Here is a 23,939-nt window from a genome sequence, read left to right as displayed (position 1 = left end):
GTACCATTTTAAATCAAATAAAAAAGACAATTCTCCAACTACAGAACACTCGGCTTTGATACCCTACAAATGGCGGAGATACCCAAAATGCACTTCGATTCTCGTGAGTGTGACGTCACCTGACAAAGACCGTTGTTTCTTTTTGCGCGTGTCTCCTGCTCGCGCGTCAGTTACCATAGCAACAGTAAATTTAGCCTCAGGCTTTCAGTTTGTTCCATAGACTGTATAAGGTTTGTTCTCAGATTTGACGGCTCTCGGTCAAGGTGAGTGCTCAAAATGAGCAGCAAAGGGAAAATAATATGAAAATTATATGTGTTTTCTTAAACTTTAAAGTTAATTTGAGGTAAATTATGCCACTATGGATGGTACAAACTTTAACTTTTTAAACCTTCGCTAGTTTAATTGTTGAACCTATTTTGAGCAACAAGGAAGTACTATTAAATTTTTTAGTAAAGACTTTATTGATAAAATATGTTATTTAACTGTTATTATGTTGGCCCGTCAAAGCTGATTTAAAGCTGTTTTACTTAAGATCAAATATCCCCAGAAGTCCCATATTGCATTTGCATATTTCTGGCTGACCAAGAGCTTTCAAGCCACCAAAATTGGCACAGTCTTTTAGCTTGACCTGACTAAGTATCCTGTAATTTTTCTAATTAATTGAAAGTACATTTTTCGTGTATGGAATGATTCCCAAAAAAGTCTAATTGATTTACACTTGGATGTTCGTTATGTCCGTTAAGCCAAACTCCTGCTGACAAACGGTTCAAATTTAAACGCATGTAATCTTCCTAAAAAGTCGCACGCGGGTAAAATCTCATGCTTGAAAAAAGTTTTACAGCTTAAGAAAGTAACACTAAACTGTACATATGTTAGCAATGACATTAAAATATATTCATATCCTGTACGTGCAGTGTAAAACCTGGCTGTCCTTGAGTGATAAAAATGCCTCATTTAAAGTTCTATACTTTTAACTCCCAGGAAGAGATTCACAAAAAATGTCAGAAAATGAAAACTCTCTCCCTATGGATGCCAACGGCACAGAGCAAGAGACAGCCGATCCTGGGTCAGAAGTACTTGGCATCCCCCTGGAAAATAAACAAGGATTTGGGGAGGAAAGCACTCTAGTGTCTGTAGTTTGCACTTAAGCTGACTTGACTTGTCCTTCTCTCTCAGGTGTCGGGGAAGTGGTTGGTGATACTATCAAATGATGCCCGAAAGGAGAAAATTAAACAAGTCAAAGCTCTCAAAGATGAGCGTAGAGCAGCTCTTGATGACCGACACAAGTACATCGTCTCAATCATTGCAGAGGTGATCAGCCTGGGGGACACGGAAGTCGAGGAGGCTATCATCTCGGATGATAAGGTTTGTAAAACTACACTTACTTACTACTAATGTCCTCAGAATCACAAAACATGTGGTTCTTCTACCAAGTCACAGAAACGGTAAAACACATGACTAGACGGTGACTGCAAAACATCCTAAAAGCATGGTATTAAAAAGCTGTGCCTGCCTGTATTTCTCTACAGTCCCATTCTTGGATAGATACCACAAATTTAGCCACTGGACAGAAGAAGCTGTTTATCACAACAGGCACTAATGAGGTACAAAACACCATTGCTGTTACTCTTTTAACAAAGCCCTAAAACTATGAATTTACGCTACCATTCAAATGTTTGGTGTCATTATGATATTTATGTTTTTTTTTTTTTTTAAAGAAAAGAATACTGTTATTCGTTAAATATCAAAAGTCTCAATATTACAACACCTCTGAACACATGACTTCGCTCTTTGTGAAGGTCAATCAAATGGTGACCACCAGCAAGGCTTATCTCTGTCAAGGGGTGACAAAAATCTGGGACTTGGACAGGTTGGTCTTATGTAAGATGTTGAACTGCGTCTCTAAATTTGACTAGACAAAATACATTGGTCTGTATTCGCATTTAGGAAGGAACTGCTTAAGAGGATGAAAGAATGTATTCAGCTGAACCAGGAGTACCAGCAATACTTCCACCGAATGAAAGAGAAATTACAGGAGAACCCTCTTGAATGACAATTTGAATTGAGGTTCGTAAATCACAGCTTTAAAGTCAACTTAAAATCTAAATTTAACCCTTTATTTACTTTAACTGTGCTCTGCTATGTCATACCAACAGTGAAAATTACATCTTTGGAAAGTTTGACACATTCTGCAAACGTCTGGAGAAGATAACAGACGTGGCCACAACTCTTGAAGATTTTTCAAGCCTGCAGTTTATGAAAGTAGATGGTGTTGAGAAAATATACATGCGCTACCAAATGATTGTGACCAGCATCAAATCCAAGACCTACAATGTGCTTGACCACCGCAAATTAGAGGTAAGGTCTCTTATGACTGTATATTCTTAGATTTAGTTAAGTGTTTTTTTTTTTTAGACATGATCCATCTCTCATATGACATGTTCTTGTTTTGTTTGACAATGACTTCACTGAGTTCAGAAAACAAATCCAGGGCTTGTATCAGTCTCTTGATGCACTGATTGACACTTGGCTTCAACTTCCACTCATTGTAAGGCACTTTTTGTCACCTAGGTACTGTAAAAGATTATTAATTGAACATTTGAATGACTGATCCATTCATTGCAGCTCATGACCAAAAGATTACATAAATATATTCCTCCTACACTAAAAGGAACTTTTTACTGCATTTATTTACTGCACCCACAGACTCATCAGGTCCTTGACCTGTTGTCCAAATTTGAGAACAGTGTGGGCAGACAAATGGACCTCCCCCAGAAGTATATAGTTCTGCAACGGTATGAATGTGACCTTGAGTTTGTGCGCAAACTCTACCAAAGAGAGAAGAACAATCCCTCTTCTGCATAATTCAAGACTCCCGTAAGTTTAGTGTTGAGTGATCAGCAAACTGTTCAACGCTAATTCACACTTATTTTACACATATTCAGAATATCCAACACAAGAAAACACTGTTACTGGGACTAAAATGTTCATATTGTTTTACATTTTCTGTTGCAGTTGGCTAGTAAAATTCAGTGGTCACAAAATCTGTTTAGAAAAATTCATTTGCCAATGCAGATCCTAAAAAATATATTGGACATTATGCAGGTAATTTACAACGACAAGATTGTCACATCTCATCAGTAGATGAACACAGTTTATTTGAATTTTAATGGAATTTGTGCCTGAAAAGCATCTTTTAAGAAAATAAATGATTTTATCTTGACTTTAAGATGCCAGAGAGGAGGAAGATTATTCAGGCATACAACAAACTTGCTGCTGTGCTTCTGGAGTATGAAATCACAAAGCTTGGGTTGATGGTGTGGAACCGGGACTATATGGTATCAAAGCTTCACTGCTGACTAGACACCCAGAAATCAAGGTTCACAAGTTTATTTTATCACTTCAAGTTATAATTTCAAAAGACATTATTCTTTGGCAAAATGGAACATTACTGCAAATGTATACACCTTTATTTTTATTTATTTATTTTTATTTTAAAACAGTTAAAATTATTAGAAATTCAAATTTTTAATCTGTTATTATTTATAAAACCCAAACTATATACTCATAAAATCAAAATAATAATTTAAATTTATTTTATGGATTTGGTAATTGAAGCCTGCATTATTTGTGGATAGGTGTTCTATGTGAATCTTGACCCTCTAGTCCTGGAGGTATTGCAAGAGACAAAAAACATGTATACATTAGGTGCTAATGTACCTGATGTTATCCACAACATGGCTGCCAAAGAACCCCAGCTGAAGGAGTATCGTACCAAGTGAGTGCATAAAAGATGTACCCTACATTAAAGGAATAGTTCAGCCAAAAATGTAGATGAGTTTGTTTCTTCATCATAACAGATTTGGAGAAATTTACCATTACATCACTTGCTCACCAGTGAATGGATGCTGTCAGAATGAGAGTCCAAACAGCTGATAAAAACATTGCAACAAGTAATCCACATTAATCCAGTCCAGCATCAGTTAATGTTTTATGAAGTGAAAAGTTGTGTGTTTATAATAAACAAATCTGTCATTAAGATGTTTTTAACTTCAAACAAGTCCTCTATCCATAATACTGATTTTTTTTTTAGCAATATTGAAAAGTCGTCTGAATCAGGCGAGAAATATGCACAGATCAAGCACCATTTACAAGTAAAAACAGTGATAAACAAATATTTTGGTGGAATTTGATGTGAGAGGACAACAGAGGATGGACTTTGTCACTGAAGAAAGTTGCCAGAAGTTAAGGTTTCAGTTGGATTATTGTGATGTTTGGACTCTCATTCTTACGACACTCATTCACTGCAGAGGATCCACTGGTGAGCAAGTGATGTAATGCTACATTTCTCCAAATTTGTTCCAATGAAGTAACAAGCTCATCTTCATTTTGGATGGTAAATCTTTAGCAAATTTTCATTTTTGGGTGAACTACTCCTTTAAAACTACAGTGATCATATTACACCAATAATTTTCACCTTATTTATACAATATTATTGCATAAAGCAGTGCTATTTGTGTGGCATGTATAGTCGCTGCCTATGAAGTGTCCAAATCAGATTCTATGATGGTTAGGAATAGGATCAATGTTATCATTAGACAGCAAGGCATCTCATCTCATGAACAAATAAGCATAAATTATTTATCTAAATTGAAATATAAGGTTAATACATACAGTACATTCATTTCACTGGTCTCAGATTACAGGAGATGGTAAGCAACTTTGATGCAGTAGTCAAGAGGATACCCAGTGTGCTACAGTCCCCGATGAAGCCCTTCATCAGATATGTGGACACTGCCCTCTACCCTGGACTGACTGTTCTCTCATGGACTTCCCTCAATATTGACCATTGTAAAAAAAAAAAAAATCAATGAAACTTTTAATCGTTAATGCTTATTTTTGTTTGAAAAAGATTACAGTGGCCCCAAAAAGTATTTGAACACTAAAGTCACATTTAAAAAATCTGAATTTCATTGCATTAGATAACAAAATATCAGTATCACTCCTCTAAATAAAGTTTGTGTGTATAGAACGACATTAAGTAACCTACTTTAGAATTCATTTACCTGCAGTGTTTATGTGGCCTGTGAAGAGTCATACAGTATGCACTGTCTTAAGAGTTTGGGAAATCTTATTAAGTTAATTCTATTCAATGTCTAATCCTACCTTGTACCTATGGACCAATATACTAAGTCTTTTCCCACTGTTTCTCAGTCATAGGCTGTGTGTACAAAGCACTGCAAGAGCTGGCGCAAGTAGTGAAGGTTGTTATGGATATTCTGGAATGTCGAATCGAGCGTACCTTAGAATCCATGGCTTCCACCAATCTGTTGACACTGCCCAAAAATCAGCTAGTTACACCTGAGATGTTCCTCACCAATACAGAGACCACTGTCAACACTGCAAGACAAACACTGAAGATGTGAGTGACACTTTCAAAATCTGTTGTCACAGAGTAGTATGGTGAAAACAGCTATATTTAATTTGATGGCTACAAAGGCAGACTGTTCAAAAAGTTCCTCTGAAAAATTTGCTGAAATTGTTCTCAACCTCAGGGCATCCAACATGTAGATGAGTTTGTTATGCAATTGGTATTACATCACTTGCCCACCAATGGATCCTCTGCAGTGAATGGGTGCCATCAGAATGAGAGTCAAAACAGCAGCTAAAAACATTGCAATAAGCCTCAAGTTTTTATCAGCTGTTTGAACTCTCATCCTGACAGCACCCATTCACTGGAGAGAATCCATTGTTTTTCGGTGCTGTCTTGACAAGCAAACAATTGAATAGTCATAAAACCTTGAACAGACCATACTTCTACCTCTCAAAGCCTTGTTTTTATGCATGTCAAAATAAATGTGGTATACAGTATCCTGACTAAGGTCCATAGTTAAATGTGATTTGAAAATAATTTAAGGATTCCTTTGTTTTCATTCAAGTGCAAGCAAGCGGGTGGAGAGCTCAATGTTGGAGATGGTTGAAGAACTGAGGAGAGTGCTGAAACCTTCAGAAAGGGTCAACTTGGAGGTGCTGTAAATATATTATGAAATACTTTTTAGCACTTGATTAGATGGGTTGTAGCTCATTATGTGTGATATTACTCCTATAAACGGTCTAACTAAACATAATAAGTATAGTTTTCTGAGAAAGTCTTGATGTGTATGTTCAGAACTACAGATGTCTGCATCCTGATGCCAAGCAGAAGACACGTTGTCTATACTGCCCGCCATGTGCTTTCTATATCATGATGGGACAGTTATGTCAGAGGAACACAGAGGCCCTGGTTAGAGGTATACATGCATTGTTGGATCATGCATCAGAGTTTTATCTGAAAATTGAGACCCTTACTTGTATCACATTTTTGAGTCACTCATTAATATTGTGTTCTTCATTTGAAAGCCACCAAATGCTCTCTGGATTCTCTGTGGCGTTGGCTGCTTGTTGTGAGCTCCAAGTATCGTTCTTCATCTCAAAGTGAAGCTACCGTTCAGTTTCCTCTTTTCAGGGTTACTGTTGAGCTGGCCATTCCCAACATTGTTGACAAGTTTCGAACAGATACAGGTACTGACGTGAAAACAACAAGGAGCATGGGGGGGGGGTCTATTTCAAATAAACACAGTTATTTTTTGACTTTCTTGAGCACCAAATTAGCATAGTAGAATTATTTCTGGATCATGTGACACTGAAGACTGGAATATTGTCTGCTGAAAATTCAGCTTTGTTATTATAGGAATATTTCACATTTTATAATACATTAAAACAGAAAACAGCTATTTTAAATTGTTATAATATTGTACAAAACTATCCTGTGGTAATTAGTGGCATGTGACAGATGCGTTATAAACTTTATCAGAGGTTAGTTAGCTGTAGAAGTCTTGTGACTCCACAGGCAGAGCAGGCAGCAGCACGTGAGCTTGGAGATGAGGCTCTAGTCACTAAACCACTCGTGCTGAGAACTCTGGACAGACAGGTGACAGAACATAAGGATGTGAACAAGGCTTTGTCCCAGCTTTTCCCTGTGGTGTCCTCTCTTAAAGGGGTCATATGATGCTTTTTTAAAGATCATTATTTTGTGTATTTGGTGTAACAGAATATGTTGACATGCTTTAATGTTCAAAAAACACATTATTTTTCAAATACTGTACATTATTGTAGGTCCTCTGTGCCCCGCCTCTCTCAAACGCTTCGTTTTCTACAAAGTCCCTCCTTCAAAGAAAGCGGAATAAATAAGCTTTCCATTGATGTATGGTTTGTTAAGATAGGACAATATTTGGCCGAGATACAACTATTTGAATATCTGGAATCTAGGGTGCAAAAAATTCTAAATACTGAGTCAGCTTGTAACACTCCAAAGAGAAAGGAAAACTTGAAATCGCATCATATGACCCCTTTAAGACTGGTTTTGTGGTCCAGGATCACATATATATATATATTAAATATAAAATATAATGTAATTATATATATATTATTTAGGAATGAAATATGATCCAGACATGTTTATAACAGGCACATATACATTGTGTAACATCAGGACATCAAAATGTCTGACATTTCATACTTTCATCCAATCTAGGACCCAGCAGAACAAGTGAAAGCATTTTTGGTGACCAAACTATTATTTTTAGAATTCAGTACCCAACTTGTATTCTGTACGTAATTGTCAAATAAGTCTCCTAAAATTTAAAGATAGCTGCAGTCTAACTGAGAGTGATCCTAACTTCCACTACATGTATTTGATTAGACATTTGAAACCCGGATTCAAGAGCTTCCAGCATGCACTGTCTGCCCCATCCTCTATGAAACTGACTCCCTCAAACTGTCCCTCATTCAAGAGTGCTGCACCTGGAAACGTGCATTTGGTGCGGCTCTAAACCAGAAGGCCTCTGTGGGCATGGCTGAGATTAGCTCTTTTGTGGATGGGGTGAGCAAGCAGCTGCAGAGGCCAATCTCTGACCTGGATGATGTGAGGGAAACCATGGCTGCCCTGCAGGAGATACGAGAAGCAGAGATACAGATAGAGACCACCAGAGGACCAGTGAAGGAATCGTTCGCTCTGCTAAATCGCCATGAGCAGTTCTTCAATAATGGAAATGCGGAAAAGATTGATGGGGTTGTGTACGCTTGGAAGGAACTTATTGTGACGGTAAGAGAAGGTTTTTTGAGACCACATGAAATAGTATTAAAATAAATAGTAGTTTATTCTCTTTAATTTTTCTACTTTATGTCTCATCAAGGAAGTAGAGAATCATCTTTATTTTGTCTTGGGATTTAGGTTTGTTTGTAAATGTATGTTCAACTTTTTTTAATTTGAAGGCAAAGGAAACAGAATAAACTTTTGGAAATTCAACCTCAAATGAAGGCAGAGCTTGTAGCTGGAGTTGAGGTCTTCCAGCAATCTGTGCAAACTTCCTATGCTGACTATGACAACAGGTTAATTTGCAAATGATCTTCATGCAGTCTCTTACGTACCTCTGTCAGTGATTACAGTGTCTTAATAAAGCCTTTGTTTGTGTGTTCAGTGGTCCTGGAGTAGCAGGTTTGACTCCACGTGAAGCCAGTGACAGGTTGCAAGTTTATCAGGCCAAGTTTGATGAACTGTGGAGGAAATATGTCACCTTTTCTAGTGATGAAGAACTGTTTGGCCTCCCTGTTAGAGGTGATTCTGTGTTTTTTACCATGTAAATATGATAGATATGGCCCCTGCTGGGACAGAAAAAACTGAAACCACCAAAGACATGGGCCGTTGCCTGGGAAAATATGTGGTTGTCTTCAATTGCTCCGACCAGATGGACTTCCGTGGACTAGGCCGCATTTATAAAGGTTGAGTGCACCTGAACTAAATTCTCAAACGTTTTTTTTTCTCATTCACCTTATACAGAGCATCTGTTTGAACCTTAATCAAGATAGTGGATGCATATTTAACATGTGTGGCCTTTTCCATTGGCGTTTCATGTTTATAATGTTTGTCAAACAGGATTAGCTCAGTCTGGTGCATGTGGCTGTTCTGATGAGTTCAACCGCATCGACTGCCTGTGCTCTCAGTAGCTGCTCAACAAATCTACATCGTCCTGCAGTGCAAGAAAAAAAAACCTCAATTCATATTCACAGATGGAGATGTGATGGATATGGATAGAGAGTTTGGCATCTTCCTTACTATGGTAATGTGACAAACTTTGTATGTCGTGGAACTATACTGCAGTTATTAATGTATCCATATTGGAAACAACCTGACATGTTTTTTCAGTCTTACTCTTTATTCAATATTTCCCCCTCCATTAAATGGTCATTTTTCTTCACAGAACCCAGGTTATGCTGGTCGACAGGAGCTTCTTGAGAACTTGAAAATTCAGTTCCGCACAGTGGCCATGATGGTGCCTGACCGAGCCATCATCATGAGAGTGAAACTTGCCAGTGCAGGTTTTCGTGAAAATCAAGTCCTCAGCCGTAAATTTTACATTCTATACAAACTGTGTGAGGAACAGCTTTCTAAACAGGTAAAGCTAAACACATTATTAACACCAAATCTAGCAGCCTTTTATGAAGCCCTCCCATTTCAGTCAATTCAAGTCACGTAATGATAATGTTTTTATCACTCAACAGGTTCATTATGACTTTGGCTTGAGGAACATCTTGTCTGTTTTGAGAACTCTAGGTGCTGTGAAGAGATCCAACCCAACTGAGCCAGAAAAGACTGTGGTCATGAGAGTTCTGCATGACATGAACCTCTCCAAACTGGTGACTATGACTGATCCAAATCTGTTAGGAAATAACAAGTAATTGGATAAATGTGTTAGTGTGTCACAGATATTTTCATAAACTGACTCTATTCCTGCCTTTCCTTCCATTGATGAAGATGAGCCCCTGTTCATGAGTCTGATAAACGACTTGTTTCCAGGCATCCAGCTGGATAAGGCTGGTTATCCTGAGCTGGAAGCTGCTATTACCAAACAAGCTGAAGAAGCCAGACTGATTGCACACCCACCCTGGATTCTCAAACTTGTACAACTATATGAGACACAGAGAGTGAGACATGGTTAGTCATTATCCATTTTACTTCTATTAAAGTTATAAGAATGAGTTTTGTCATATACCCTGGCTGTAGGCATACACAATGCTGTCCTCACACCATTTGTTCTCTGTGTGTAGGTATGATGACTCTTGGTCCCAGTGGAACAGGAAAGACAACATGTATCCACACTCTAATGAAAGCCATGACAGATTGTGGAAGTCCACACAAAGAAATGAGGATGAATCCCAAGGCTATTACTGCCTCCCAGATGTTTGGCACATTGGATGTGGCCACCAATGACTGGACAGATGGTGTCTTCTACACAATGTGGAGGAAAACTTTAAAGGCCAAGAAGGTGAGAGAGTTACATTAACAAGCAATTTAAAGTAAATGAATGACATGTTTATGTAACCTTTAACTTTGACTCTATTGGCAATAAGCAATTTTCTTAGTCAAATCTTTATGGTGCTCATGACATTTCACTTGTAAATACTTAAAATGCCAATTCAATTGCTCCATGGTCCATGGTAAAACATTTCACAGGGAGAACACATATGGATCATTCTTGATGGTCCAGTCGATGCTATCTGGATTGAAAACCTCAACTCTGTCTTAGACAATAACAAAACCCTCACCCTGGCAAATGGAGACCGAATGCCAATGGCTCCAAACTGCAAGGTGGTATTTGAGCCACACAACATCGACAATGCATCTCCTGCCACTGTGTCTCGCAATGGAATGGTCTTCATGAGCTCCTCTGTTCTGGACTGGCAACCCATACTGCAGGCCTGGCTGCTAAAGATCCCAGCAACACAGGCTGAAGTGCTGCTGGCCTCCTTCAACTCTATCTATCAGGTAACAACTAGACATGTGGGCATTAATTCACATGCTCTCTGATACATAAATTATTGGAGTATAGCATAACTGTTATAACAAGAATATTTAGTTACATTTTGAGAGATATCTAGTAATTTAAAGTGTGTAAAACATCAATATAAAAATAGATCAATACCGCGCTTGTAAACCATTTAAGCCATTATGAATATGAAAAGCTTTATTGATTTTTTGCCATTGCCTAGGGAAAGGTCAGAGAGGATTTTGTACACAGTTTTGAAAAGCCCTCACAGACTATTGACTATTTTTCTCAGGATTTGATGACTTTTGTCTTCACTGTGGTTTCCCCCAAAATGCAGCTGCTTGAGTGTATGTACATCAAGCAAACAATTTATTTATTACAGGTAAACTCTGATGCACAGTCACAATTATTTTAGGGTATCATGAAATAAAGCTTGAGTGGCTTATTTAATTAATATACACTATCAGTTAGAATTTTAGACACACTAAATCGGTTTAATTCATGTTAATGAATGGCAAATGGTGGCTACTTTGAAGAAGTTCAAATATTAAATGGTTCTGATTTGTTCAACACAGGGCCTGTTGCCAACCGTTAAAGAGAAACACCTAACAGCGGCTCACATCAAACGTCTCTTCATATTTGCTGTGATGTGGTCTGTTGGTGCTTTGCTGGAATTGGATGATCGAGCCAAGATAGAGGTATTCCTTAAACAGCACAATGCCAAGTTGGACCTTCCCAGCACACAGGGGGACCAGACCATCTTTGAGTTTGTGGTCAGTGCAACTGGAGAGTGGGATCTCTGGTCTACAAGGGTAAGACCATTATTTGTTAAGTATACTGTTTGAAAACCATTAGTGAACTTTTACAATAGCATGCCACATGCTACAATTTTCCTTATTTTCTTTGTGCCAACCTTCCTGTTTATCTTTTTATTCAGTGCATGAATAAGTCATGATTTTTAAACATACCTTTTAATTGCAATGTCATCATTAGGTGCCAGAGTATCACTACCCCAAAGACACAGTTCCTATGCCTCCATTCTCGTACCCAATGTCGACAATATACGGACTGACTTCCTGATGCAAACCATTATGAAGCAAGGCAAAGCTGTCCTGCTCATTGGTGAACAGGGAACAGCCAAGACGGTCATTATCAAGGTACATGTCTGTTTCAGTTAATCCATGCTATTATCAGCAGAGTAATACATTTGCCTATAATTAATTTCCTGGCTTTGTAGTTTACAATGCATATTTGAAAACTTGAGATTGAACTGGTGTAAATTCAATTCAGCTAAAGGGGCATTCACATTTACCATTGCTCAGCAAAATTTCACAGGTGAAATCCAGTTATTCCAATAGGAATCCACATGATTAATTTAATATGTGGGCTCGTGTTTCGCTCATGTTCAAGTTGGTCATGCAAATTTGCCACGCTTAAATTAATTCTGACGAAACTATGTAATTCAAACTTCCCCACAGGGCTACATGAGCAAGTATGACCCGGAAACGCATTTGAGCAAAAGCCTAAACTTCTCCTCGCCCACTCTGCCTGGCATGTTCCAGCAGACTATCGAGAGTTACATAGACAAACGCATGGGCACCACCTATGGACCTCCAGGTGGGAAGAAGATGACCGTCTTTATTGATGACATCAACATGCCAGTTATCAATGAGTGGGGTGATCAGGTGAGGAGTCACATTCTACTTTATGACTTAATTTGCCATAAATGTTCCCCTTTTGTCCATTTCTTTGAGCACGCTATATATTATATAGATGACCTCAACAGACACGGACTGTAGTTTTGGATTTTAATTTTGTGGGGTCTGTCAAATAACAAGACATAACTAGTAAATGTAATAAAACATTTTAACAAGTAAACAATTATAGAGCACTGCAGTGATGACAAATGTTTGTTAGCCAATCCGGAAGTTTGAATTAGAGGTCTGCGCGGGACTGTTTTTTCCCGCAAGGTTCTATTCCGCACCCACCCGCTCCCGCTATATATTCACTCTTTGTTCACCCGCTGTCCGCTTAGAATAATTTTCTTCCCGACCCGACCGTTCCCGCTAAATTTAGATCTCGATTAGGTGTAATGCACAACGCTAATATACAAAACTGATAAGAAAAAACTAAGAAACATAGTTATTTCAACAAAGAAACATCAAATTTGAAATGTAACGCAGGGAATTCTGGGAATGTCAATTTACGGTTATTCACTGTAAATTATACGGTCTTTTTCACTTCCAAATACGGTATACTACCGTAAAATTAATGTCCAATACATGTAATGTCCAATACAGTTTTTCACCGTATATAGTAGGGGAATTTACCGTTAACCATTTAACAAGATTTTACTGTAGCATTTTTACAGTCTTTTACCGTTAAATTCACGGTCATTTTTTACAGTGTACCCTACCGGTGGTCAATAAGAATAAAGCGCAGATATGCTGTTCTAAATGGACGTCGGGAACGGGATATTGTTAGACCGCCCGCTCCCGTTCAAATTACACCAGAGTTACCGATCGCTACCACGTTTTATTCGGGAATTTAATCCCGCGGCACAAAAAATCCGGTCGGGTCCCGCGGTTACCTAAATACAATAACTGTAGGCTATAAACAAACTACACAAGACTAAGTTTCACTAACGTCACCATCACTAAGCTTCTGACACTTTCAGTCTTTTAAAAAAAATTTCCCTGAAAGTTTGAGCTAGAATAGTTTGCAAGAGTGCAATTAAAAACACAATGAGGCTATGAAAGCGGAATAGTGAGGCCCGATGACATATAATTCCCCCGATAAAAACCCACTGACTTCAGTTTCCGGGCTTTGGCCTACAAAAATATGTCATCCCTACAGCACTCAATAGCATCCTATTTTTCTATGATTGAGCCACCTGTGTTTTTGTTCACCACTCAGATTACTAATGAGATTGTTCGCCAGCTGATGGTGCAAGGAGGTTTCTACAGCCTGGAACGATCTGGGGAATTCAGCAGCGTAGTCGACTTGCTTCTGGTGGCTGCCATCATGATCCACCCTGAAGGTGGCTGCAATGATATCCCCCAACGACTCAAACGCCAGTTCTGTGTGTTTAACTGCACTCTGCCATCCAACTCCTCCATAGATAAGATCTTTCAAACGCTGGCCAGTGGTTATTTTTGCTCAGAAAGAGGCTTCCCATAAGAGGTGTGCTCTCTAGCTGCCGCCCTTGTCCCCACCACCAGGAGAGTGTGGCAAGCGGTCAAAGCTAAGGTACTGCCTTCATAATATGATCAAAAGAGCTATTGCTTATTGAACATGAAATGTAGGGGTGGGAATCTGTAGTCTCTTCCCAATTTGACTTAATTTTGTTCTGAGTCTTTTAAAACATACATGCAGCACACTGTGGTCCAAATGATTAGAAAATGGGGCCCTCTTGTGGTCAGTATGCTTCAAGGTAAACTTTGAGCTGCATTAATATTGTTTAGCTCTTGCAATATATTTTATGTACACTACCATTCAAAACTTTGGGGACAGTAAGATTTTATTTCATTTTTTTTAAAGAAATCAACACATTTATTCAGGAAGGAATCGATGAATTGATCAAAAGTGGCAGCAAAGACTTTAACATTGTAATAAACTTTCCTATTTAAAACAAATGCTCTTCTTTTGAACTTTTTATTCATCCAAGAATTCTAAAAATAAATAAATAATCATGGTTTCTACAAAAATATTAAGCAGAACAACTGTTTTCAGCATTGATAACAGTAATACATTTTGCTAATATGCTGCCAAATCAGAATATTAAAATTATTTCTGAAGGGTCATGTGACACTGAAAACTGCACTGACAATTCAGCTTTGCTATCACAGGAGTAAATTACATTTTAAAATATATTTATTGAAAATTATTATTTCAAAGTGTAATCATATTTCACAATATAACTGTTTTTACTGTATTTTTGATCAAATAAATGCAGCCTTGGTGAGCGGAAGAGAATTCTTTCAAAAACATTTAAAAAATCTTACCGACCCCAAACTTTTGAACTAGTGTATATTAATAAAATAATGATATTATGTTAATATTGTTTTCAGATTCTCCTGCAAAGTTCCACTACATTTTTAACCTGCGTGATCTGAGCAGGATATGGCAGGGGATTTTCACTGTGGGATCATGGAGCAAGGTTTCATAACCCTGGGTAAAAACGGTGCTAACACCGCTTCTAAATTACAAGTGTGAAACGTTCCTCTTCCCAGGGTTAAAAGCAGGGTTTAGAATGTAACCTGGAGTTAAGCGAAGTGAGAAAGGTCTAATAGTGTACTGATACTTTCTATAAATTATTTAAATTTACTTCAATGAATATTTTATCAAATGCTAAAAAAATTTAACATAATTTCTTCCCTTACAGGACATACAATGTAACTAATCTAATTGAGGACCTGAAAGCCCTGTACAGAATTGCAGGTTTGGAAGGGAAGGGCGTGACCTTCATCTTCACAGACAATGACATCAAGGATGAAGCTTTTCTGTAGTACATGAAGAATGATCTGGCATCTGGAGAAGTCTCAAACCTGTTTGCTCGAGACGAGGTGGATGAAATCACCCAAAGTCTTATTCCCGCCATGAAGAAGGATCTCCCACGCTGCCCACCCACCATCGACAACCTCTACAACTACTTCCTGTCCAGGGTGCGCAGTAATCTCCATGTGGCTCTTTGCTTCTCTTCGGTTGGCGAGAAACTGCGTTCCCGTGCCCTGAAGTTCCACGGCCTCATCTCAGGCTGCACTGTGGACTGGTTCCAGCGGTGGCCACGGGACGCTTTAGTAGCTGTGTGGCTCAGCATTTTCTCTCCAACTCTTCACTGCGTTGTTCAGACGAGGTGAAGAAGAGTGTGGTAGAAACAATGGGAATGTTCCAAGACATGGTGGCTGAGATCTGCACCGAGTACTTCCAGCGCTTCAGGTGTCAGACCTATGTGACGCTCAAATCTTACTTGACATTTATAAAAGGATACCAGATGATTTACTTAGAAAAAATTGAACATGTGGGGATGCTTGCGGAGTGAATGAACACAGGTTTGCAATTACATCCATTGCAATTACATCAGAATTGATTTTTTGGCCATTGTTTGTATATTTTTAAAAATATATATATACATTTAAAATATATTTTAAAAAATATACAAAAAATGACCAAAAAATATATTTAGCTAAAATATGTTTCAAAATATATTTTCTACCAATATATTTTTGGCCATTTGGCCATATTTTAAATGTATAAACATATTTTTTTAAAACCATATATATTTTGCCCGTAATATATTTCAGTAAAGAAAATGCATTTACAAATGTCACATTTGAAGAAAATCTTGATTTGTTGTCTATAACACATGTGACCATATAACACATTTGAATAACCTTCAGCAAGGATCATAATTTAAAATGCTATAAAAAAGCAATATTGCAATAAATAAAAATATTAAACATTATTAAAACCTTATAAATCTACTTTTGATCTCTATAGGCCATCTACATTTGTATTTACCCTAAATGTAGGCTAACGTAAGAAATACATTTAGATACATTAAGAAATTAATTTTGGTATACTGTATGAATGTTGAAACTAAATTTATTTTCCAATGAGCTTCACTGTTTGCAATAAATATTGCAATGAAAATGAACCTAATCCAGGAAAGAACGCTCTATGATGCAGCACCAAAGCATCTGTTCATACTCTAAACACTTTGATCTCATCTGCAGGTCTCGAGCGACTCATGGAGGCCGAACAGTCTGTTAATGAGCTTCGTGTGGAGCTGAGAGAGAAGGAGAAGGTGCTGGAGGTGGCTAAACAGAAAGCAGGTGAAGTTTTGCAGGAGGTCACCGCCAAGGCACAAGCTGCAGAAAAGGTGAAGGCTCAGGTCCAGAAGGTGAAAGATAAGGCCCAGGCTATTGTGGATGAGATAGAGGGGGACAAGAAGGTGGCCGAGTCTAAACTTGAGGCGGCCAAACCAGCATTAGAGGCAGCTGAGGGTGCGCTAAAGGTAGATGTCTGGAGCACACTAAATCACCTCGAAAACACAATTTAAAGGGATAGTTCACCCAAAAATGAAAATGTGATGTTTATCTGCTTACCCCCCGGGCATCCAAGATGTAGGTGACTTTGTTTCTTCAGTAGAACACAAACGAAGATTTTTAAGTAAAACCGTTGCAGTCTGTCAGTCATAAAATGCAAGTGGATGGGAATCACGGCTTTGAGAGTCAAAAAAACATACACAAACGAAACCAAATTAAACCCTGCGGCTCGTGACGATACATTGATGTGTAAAGACATAAAACGATCGGTCTGTGCAAGAAACTGAACAGTACTTATATCGTTTTTTACCTCTGATTTTCCGATTAAGTCCGAACTGTCCTGAAAGTATGCTACCTTTCAAAAATCAGACATTAAGATTTTTTTTTGTGGTTTTCTTATGCTCATTGAATAGAAAGTTCAAAAGCATTAAAAGCAACCAGGAATATCGCAGTCCCTTTTTTGCAGCAGTGGAAGAAAGAGATGAATATCCACCGCATCCCTTACAGCGAGGTACATCCTGAGTCTTTTTCATTTAATTCAAATTTCATTTAATTTCAGCAGCAACAACTTCTTATTCCTTCAAGCTTGTATGAGATGTTGTTTTTACAGTTTATTAATCATATAAAATGGTTCTCACGATTTCCTGCACAGAACCTGAATTTGATCAGTATGCTGGTGGATAATGCAACTATAGGAGAATGGAACCTGCAGGGTCTCCCCAATGATGACCTGTCCATTCAGAACGGCATCGTCCTAACAAAGGCTTCTCCATATCCTCTGCTCATCGATCCACAGGGCCAAGGCCAGATTTGGATCAAGAACCGTGAAAACAATAACGAGCTACAGGTACTGATTTTAATCTAATTTTATAGTTTGATTATATTATCATTACTGTAATTATCAGTGTAAATAAATCAGTCAGTGTAGCAACTTTGAACAAAAAGAAGTGGGCTTGGGCTTTAGCTGTCAATTAAGCAAAAAGACTTAGTCACTGCAACTACGTCAGCTGTTTTTTGTTTGTTTTGTTTTGTTTCTTTTTTTCCCGTCAGGTGACATCTCTAAACAGCAAATATTTCCGAACTCACCTGGGAGACTGCCTGTCCCTGGGTAAACCTTTGCTCATAGAGGATGTTGGGGAAGAGCTTGATCCCGTGCTGGATAACATTCTGGAGAAGAACTTCATAAAGTCTGGAAAAACTTCTAAAGTAAGTCATGTGACTGTGACGTGACTTCAAGAATAAATTATATCGTTTTTTTTACATTTTAACGTTTTTACACTTTATGTGACACAAGACACATGCCTGGTCTCAAACTTCTCTGGGCTTTAGTAGTCCAAACTAAGACATTTTCTCTTGTGTTAGGTTAAAGTCGGGGACAAAGAAGTGGATGTAATGGGTACATTTACTCTGTACATCACAACTAAACTAGCCAACCCTGCATACAGCCCAGAGATCAATGCTAAGACAGCAGTGGTGGATTTTACCGTCACTTTGAAGGGTTTGAATGACCAGTTACTCGGCAGAGTCATTCTCATAGAGAAAAAGGCAAGTCTGAGTCAGCTATTTTAATATCATTAATATACTATTGTAGTTTTTAAATATTATTTTTAAATTATTTTTCATTTCAAATATTGTCAAAGTTTTAGTAATTCCGTTGTCTTTTTTTAATTTTGGTGGTCATTTAATTGTCATGTAATTTTATTAATTTTTATTTAAGTTTTAGTTTGAGTAATTTTAGTACTTAAACTAAACAAAAATTAGAAATGTTGATTTAGCAACTAGTTGAAATAAATTAGTATTTTATATTTTATCTTATGTCAGTTAACACTTATTTTATTTCAGTTAATAAAAATGATTTTTAATAGTTTTAATTTTAGCTTTAGTTTTAATTAGCTATAATAACCCTGCTCTGATATACAATACATTTTAAATATTATAAATTAATGAACTAGATTTTGCATTCTGTGCAAGCAAGCAATAAATAAATAAATAAAAGCATAGCTTTCAGATTTAATATTGATTTAATCAATTATTTTCCAATCAAGGAAATGGAGGCTGAACGAGTGAAGCACTTGGAGGAAGTGACATCGAACAAGCGGAAGATGCAGGAGTTGGAGAGCAATCTTCTGTACACGTTAACCAGCATTCAGGGCTCTCTAGTGGAGGATGAGTCTCTTATTGAGGTGCTTAGAGTCACCAAGACTATTGCACATGAGGTACTTTCTTCAGTTATAGTCATATGCTTTTAAAATGACTTATTAAACTGAATCACAATTCTGTTTTGATAGCTAAAATCTCCTGCCATCCCATAGGTGAGTCAAAAGCTAACAGTTGCTGCAGAGCAGTGTTGCCAGATTGGAAATGTCCAAGTATCGTACCAGGAGTTCAGAATTATCGTATTTGGAAGAAAATTATCGTACACAAGTCAAACATTCAGAATACAGCTATTTATCTAGATGTTACAGCTATTTATCCTTTTCAGCACTCATTTTCAGTACTTTATTGCTAAACTATCGACCTCAGCTTTGAAAAAAAACTGACCTAAGTGCCACAGGAATGTTAACTTGTGCTCGTGAGAGAGAGTCATTCTCCACGATGATTGGTCGAGAAGACGTGAGATGAGATGAAAGACATGCGTAACACGTTCATGTCTCCTCACAATCATGAAGGTGCACATAAGGTAGGATCCACACAGCTAGATCAAGGAGTATAGAAGCCCTATGATTACAACGACTATCATTTGGTGTCACAAAATTCTGAAATTATCATACATTATGGTATTATTGATCGTACATCGTACAGAGGTCAAAATTATGGTACAAATACGATAATTATCGTACGTCTGGCAACACTGCTGCAGAGACCGAAATTAACATAAACCACACTCGTGAGGAGTACCGTCCAGTGGCAACCAGGGGGAGCATCCTCTATTTCTTAATTGTGGAGATGAGCCTGGTCAATGTGATGTACCAAACTTCACTACGCCCGTTTCTGGGCATCTTTGACATGTCGATGGAGAAGTCGCCAAAGTCCCACATTACAGCTAAAAGACTAGACAACATCATGGAGTATCTCACTTTTGAAGTGTTTCAATATACCGCTCGAGGACTCTATGAAGATCACAAGTTCCTTTTTACGCTGCTTCTGACTTTAAAAATAGACCTACAAGCCAAAATGTTTCCCACAATGAGTTTCAGACCTTCATCAAAGGTTTGAACCATAATGTTTTGGCAGATGTTGTTTTTTCTCAATATCACAATTCATTTTAACAGCAGTTAGCTTCAATATAATCAGACAATATTGTCCATTTAAGAACTTATTTCAGGCCAAGTCATTTTTTTTTTACCTTCTTGCAGGCGGAGCATCTCTGGACCTAAACTCTGTCGAGCCCAAGCCAAGGCACTGGATCCTGGACACAACGTGGCTAAATCTAGTGCAGTTGTCCAGCCTGCCTCCCTTCACTGCTCTCCTAACCCAGGTGGCCCGCAATGATCGTGCCTGGAAGAGCTGGTTTGATGAGGCCACACCAGAGGAGACTCCTCTTCCTGATGGTTATGAGAGCCAACTGGATGCATTCCGCAAACTGCTGCTGATACGAAGCAATTGTCCTGACCGCACCATTGCACATGTGCAGGAAAACCTTTTTTCTGGGTTTAAATACTTTCTCCTGTGTAAGTTTAAGATGCAGAGCAATGCTATTTTAGTGTCATTACTGTACTATCTTAGTATTTACGAATATTTTTATGAATATTACTTTTTATTTTTAAATTTTCAGTTTTCATTTTAGTTTGAAAGTTGTTGTAATTTTGTTTTGTTTCAGTCATTTTTATTCGTTTTTGTTTTCTAAAATATGTCTTGTTTTCATTAATTTTTTATTTCAGTTTTAGTTTAGTTATTTTCAGTTAGTTTTAGTAGTTTTAGTACTTCAACGTAAACAAAAAAATTTATATTTTGCTTTCACAACTAACTGAAAATAAATACATTTACGTTTTTTATATTCTATTTTATTTCTGTTAACATTTCTGTTAACATGTTATATTATTAGTTTTAGTTTTAGGCAATGAAAACAACACTGATGCAGTGTCAAATATATAAGAGGCATTGACAATTGTTGATTCAACCACTTGAATCAACTAATGAGTTAAACGCATACTGTAGCTTTCTCAGTACACCTGTTCACCCCCCATCACTCACTGGATTATGTGAGATACTATTTTAACGGCAACACTAACATGTACTGTGGTGAAATATTAATTGTCCAAAGATTTCATATTACATGTAAAGACAAGATTAAGAAATTGAATCTTACTGTAATGTGATTCTTGATTTGCAAACACTGTCTCACTATTGGTAGTGATTAGTTTAAATTTCAACTTTGAATATTGTGTTTAAATAACCATTAAATTTAATAAGCATATAATATTAATTATTTATAGCATAACAGCATGCATTTATCTCTAACAGCTGCTGAGACAAATTCAAAGCAGTGACAAGAAGTCACTGACCTCTCACTGACCGTGTGTGTGTTATTCACAAGACTAAATATAGAGAATGCATGCTAGGAAGTCTTTAATTATCATTTCTCTCTTTGAACTAATTGAGAAATCAACAGATACTTTCAAGTATTTAAAATGAATCAAGTGTATTAAACTTGTTTCTTGAATTTCAGTATAATTTTGTTCCTTGTTATTCTGTGCTAGGCACGTAAATACATTGCTGAATCAATGGGGTTGAAGTATGCAGAGGGAGTGATTCTGGATATGGATGCCATGTGTTCAGAAAGTGATAAGAGGATACCTCTAGTTTGCTTCCTGTCTATGGGTTCTGATCCCACAGATAACATAGAGAGACTCGCTAAGTCAAAGGTATGAATAATTATTATTCATCATTACACGCTTTTCTAGAATACTTGATTCTGATTGATCAGTTGGGGCATTCTGAAGTCAAATATTTGTATGTCAAACAATTTGTACAGACTGGTGCCACCTTCATATTAATTTGCAGTCTCACTTAAATTAATTTAACTCATTTAAAATATAACTTGATGTGAAGGTTTGATGACGTTTGAGATCCAAATTGCTAAACAGTTTTCTTGTTGTTTTTCAAGGTGTTCCTTGCAGGCCTATCTCCATGGTACAGGGACAGGAAGTACATGCAAGAAGGCTTCTGGCCCAGAGCATGTCTGATGGAGGCTGGTTACTTCTGCAGGACTGCCATCTGGGATTAGAGTTCCTGGATGAAGGTTTAGAGACAGTTACTACAACAGAGAACATCCATGACAATTTCAGGTTGTGGGTGACCACAGAGGTGCACCCTAAGTCCCCCATTAACTTCCTGCAGTCTTCAATTAAATTCACCAACGAGCCTCCGCAAGGTAGAGAAGGGGAAAATTCTGCTGTTACTTCCTCATTTGCTAGATTTATCATTATTGTTATCAGAATATCTTTCTGGTTCTTTACATTCAACATCAACATGTCATTAAAAATAAATAAATAAAATAGGAAATTAAACACTAAGTATGCAGAGACAGATAATGTGGGTTAATGATCTGCGATGCAGGGATGAAGGCCGGACTCAAGCGGACATACAATAGTGTGACCCAGGAACAGCTGGAGGTCTCCAACATGCCTCAGTGGAGACCTCTTTTCTACGCTGTGGCCTTCTTCCATACCACAGGTCAGGACAGCTGAACATTTTTAGTTTTTCATAAACTCATAAAGCCCCATTTGGGATACCCTACCCCTTAAAGAATTTAAAACAATATAATAAATATTATTTATAATATATTCAATAACATAAACATTATATTATTTATTATTAACAAATTCTATTAAAAAAGTATGATTTCAGCAGAGCCATTTAAGACCTGTTGTCCCCATTGTCATATTCCCTCTAAAGGAGAGACGCAAATTTGGCCACTGGTGGTGGTTGAGGAGAGACCCCCCCCCCACATGATTGTAAAGTGTTTTGGGTGTACAGTAATACACAATAAAAAGCGCTATATAAATGCATCATTCATTCATTCATGCATTCAAATTTGGTGCGCTTGGCTGGAACATTCCCTATGAGTTCAACCAGGCTGATTTCACCTCCAGTGTCCAGTTTGTGCAGAACCACCTGGATGATATCGACATCAAGAGGGGAGTGAACTGGACTTGCCTGCGATGCATGCTGGGAGAGGTACAGTTTAGACCTGCCATTGTTTTTTGGAGGGGTTTTTTTACCGTTACTTTTCTTAAATGACAACAACTCAATGACATATGCAACTGTCAAATGCGACCTCCAGTGGACACAGCCTCCGAAATGAGACGCAGCTTTTAGCAACATGCTGTATTTTTACTATTGGTTCTGTAGGTGCAGTATGGTGGACGTGTCACAGATGATATGGACAAACTCCTGCTCAATACATTCGCCCGAATCTGATTTAGTGAGAACATGTTTGGGGACAAGTTCTGTTTCTATAAAGCATATACTATACCAAAGGCCAAGATGCTACAGGATTACCACGCACATATCGATACTCTACCATTGGTTGATACGCCTGAGGTGATACAAATAATTATCATTATTATTTTCTATGGGGTTTGATGGGGCAGCTGGGTGGTCCCAGAACCTATAACCTATTGATTTTAATTTCATCCAATAGGTATTTGGCCTCCATCCCAGTGCTGACATCACCAGACCAACATGGCTAATGAAACCCTGAGCACCATAATCAACATCCAACCCAAAGACAGCAGCAAGTGAGTCGTCTGTCTAGAGAATGGCCAATGAGATGCTAGAAAAACTTCCTGCTGACTATGTGCCACATGAGGTGAAGATGAAGATGAAGTCTATGGTAAGTCACTAGTGTCAATCAACTATCGTGGGAGGGGCCTGTGCAGAACTACGTCATTCTAACAGGAATCTCAGAAGAGCCTGATTTGAGAAAGGGGATTTTGAAATAGGGATTTAAAAAAAAAACACTGGGTGGATTTTTATCATTATAGGATGGATGTGTACACACACTTCCAACACACATTTATGT

General features: G+C 37.8%; 1 pseudogene; it reads left to right on the top strand.

Moving 5' to 3' along the window:
- The first annotated feature begins 998 nt into the window (after positions 1–998).
- Positions 999–23,939, top strand: part of LOC107731782 (dynein heavy chain 5, axonemal-like) — a 24,863-nt pseudogene continuing 1,922 nt past the window's right edge.

The sequence above is a fragment of the Sinocyclocheilus rhinocerous genome, unplaced genomic scaffold (assembly GCF_001515625.1).
Source record: "Sinocyclocheilus rhinocerous isolate Xijiao unplaced genomic scaffold, SAMN03320098_v1.1 scaffold1721, whole genome shotgun sequence".
Lineage (NCBI taxonomy): Eukaryota > Metazoa > Chordata > Actinopteri > Cypriniformes > Cyprinidae > Sinocyclocheilus > Sinocyclocheilus rhinocerous.
This window is presented reverse-complemented; position numbering and strand designations above follow the sequence as displayed.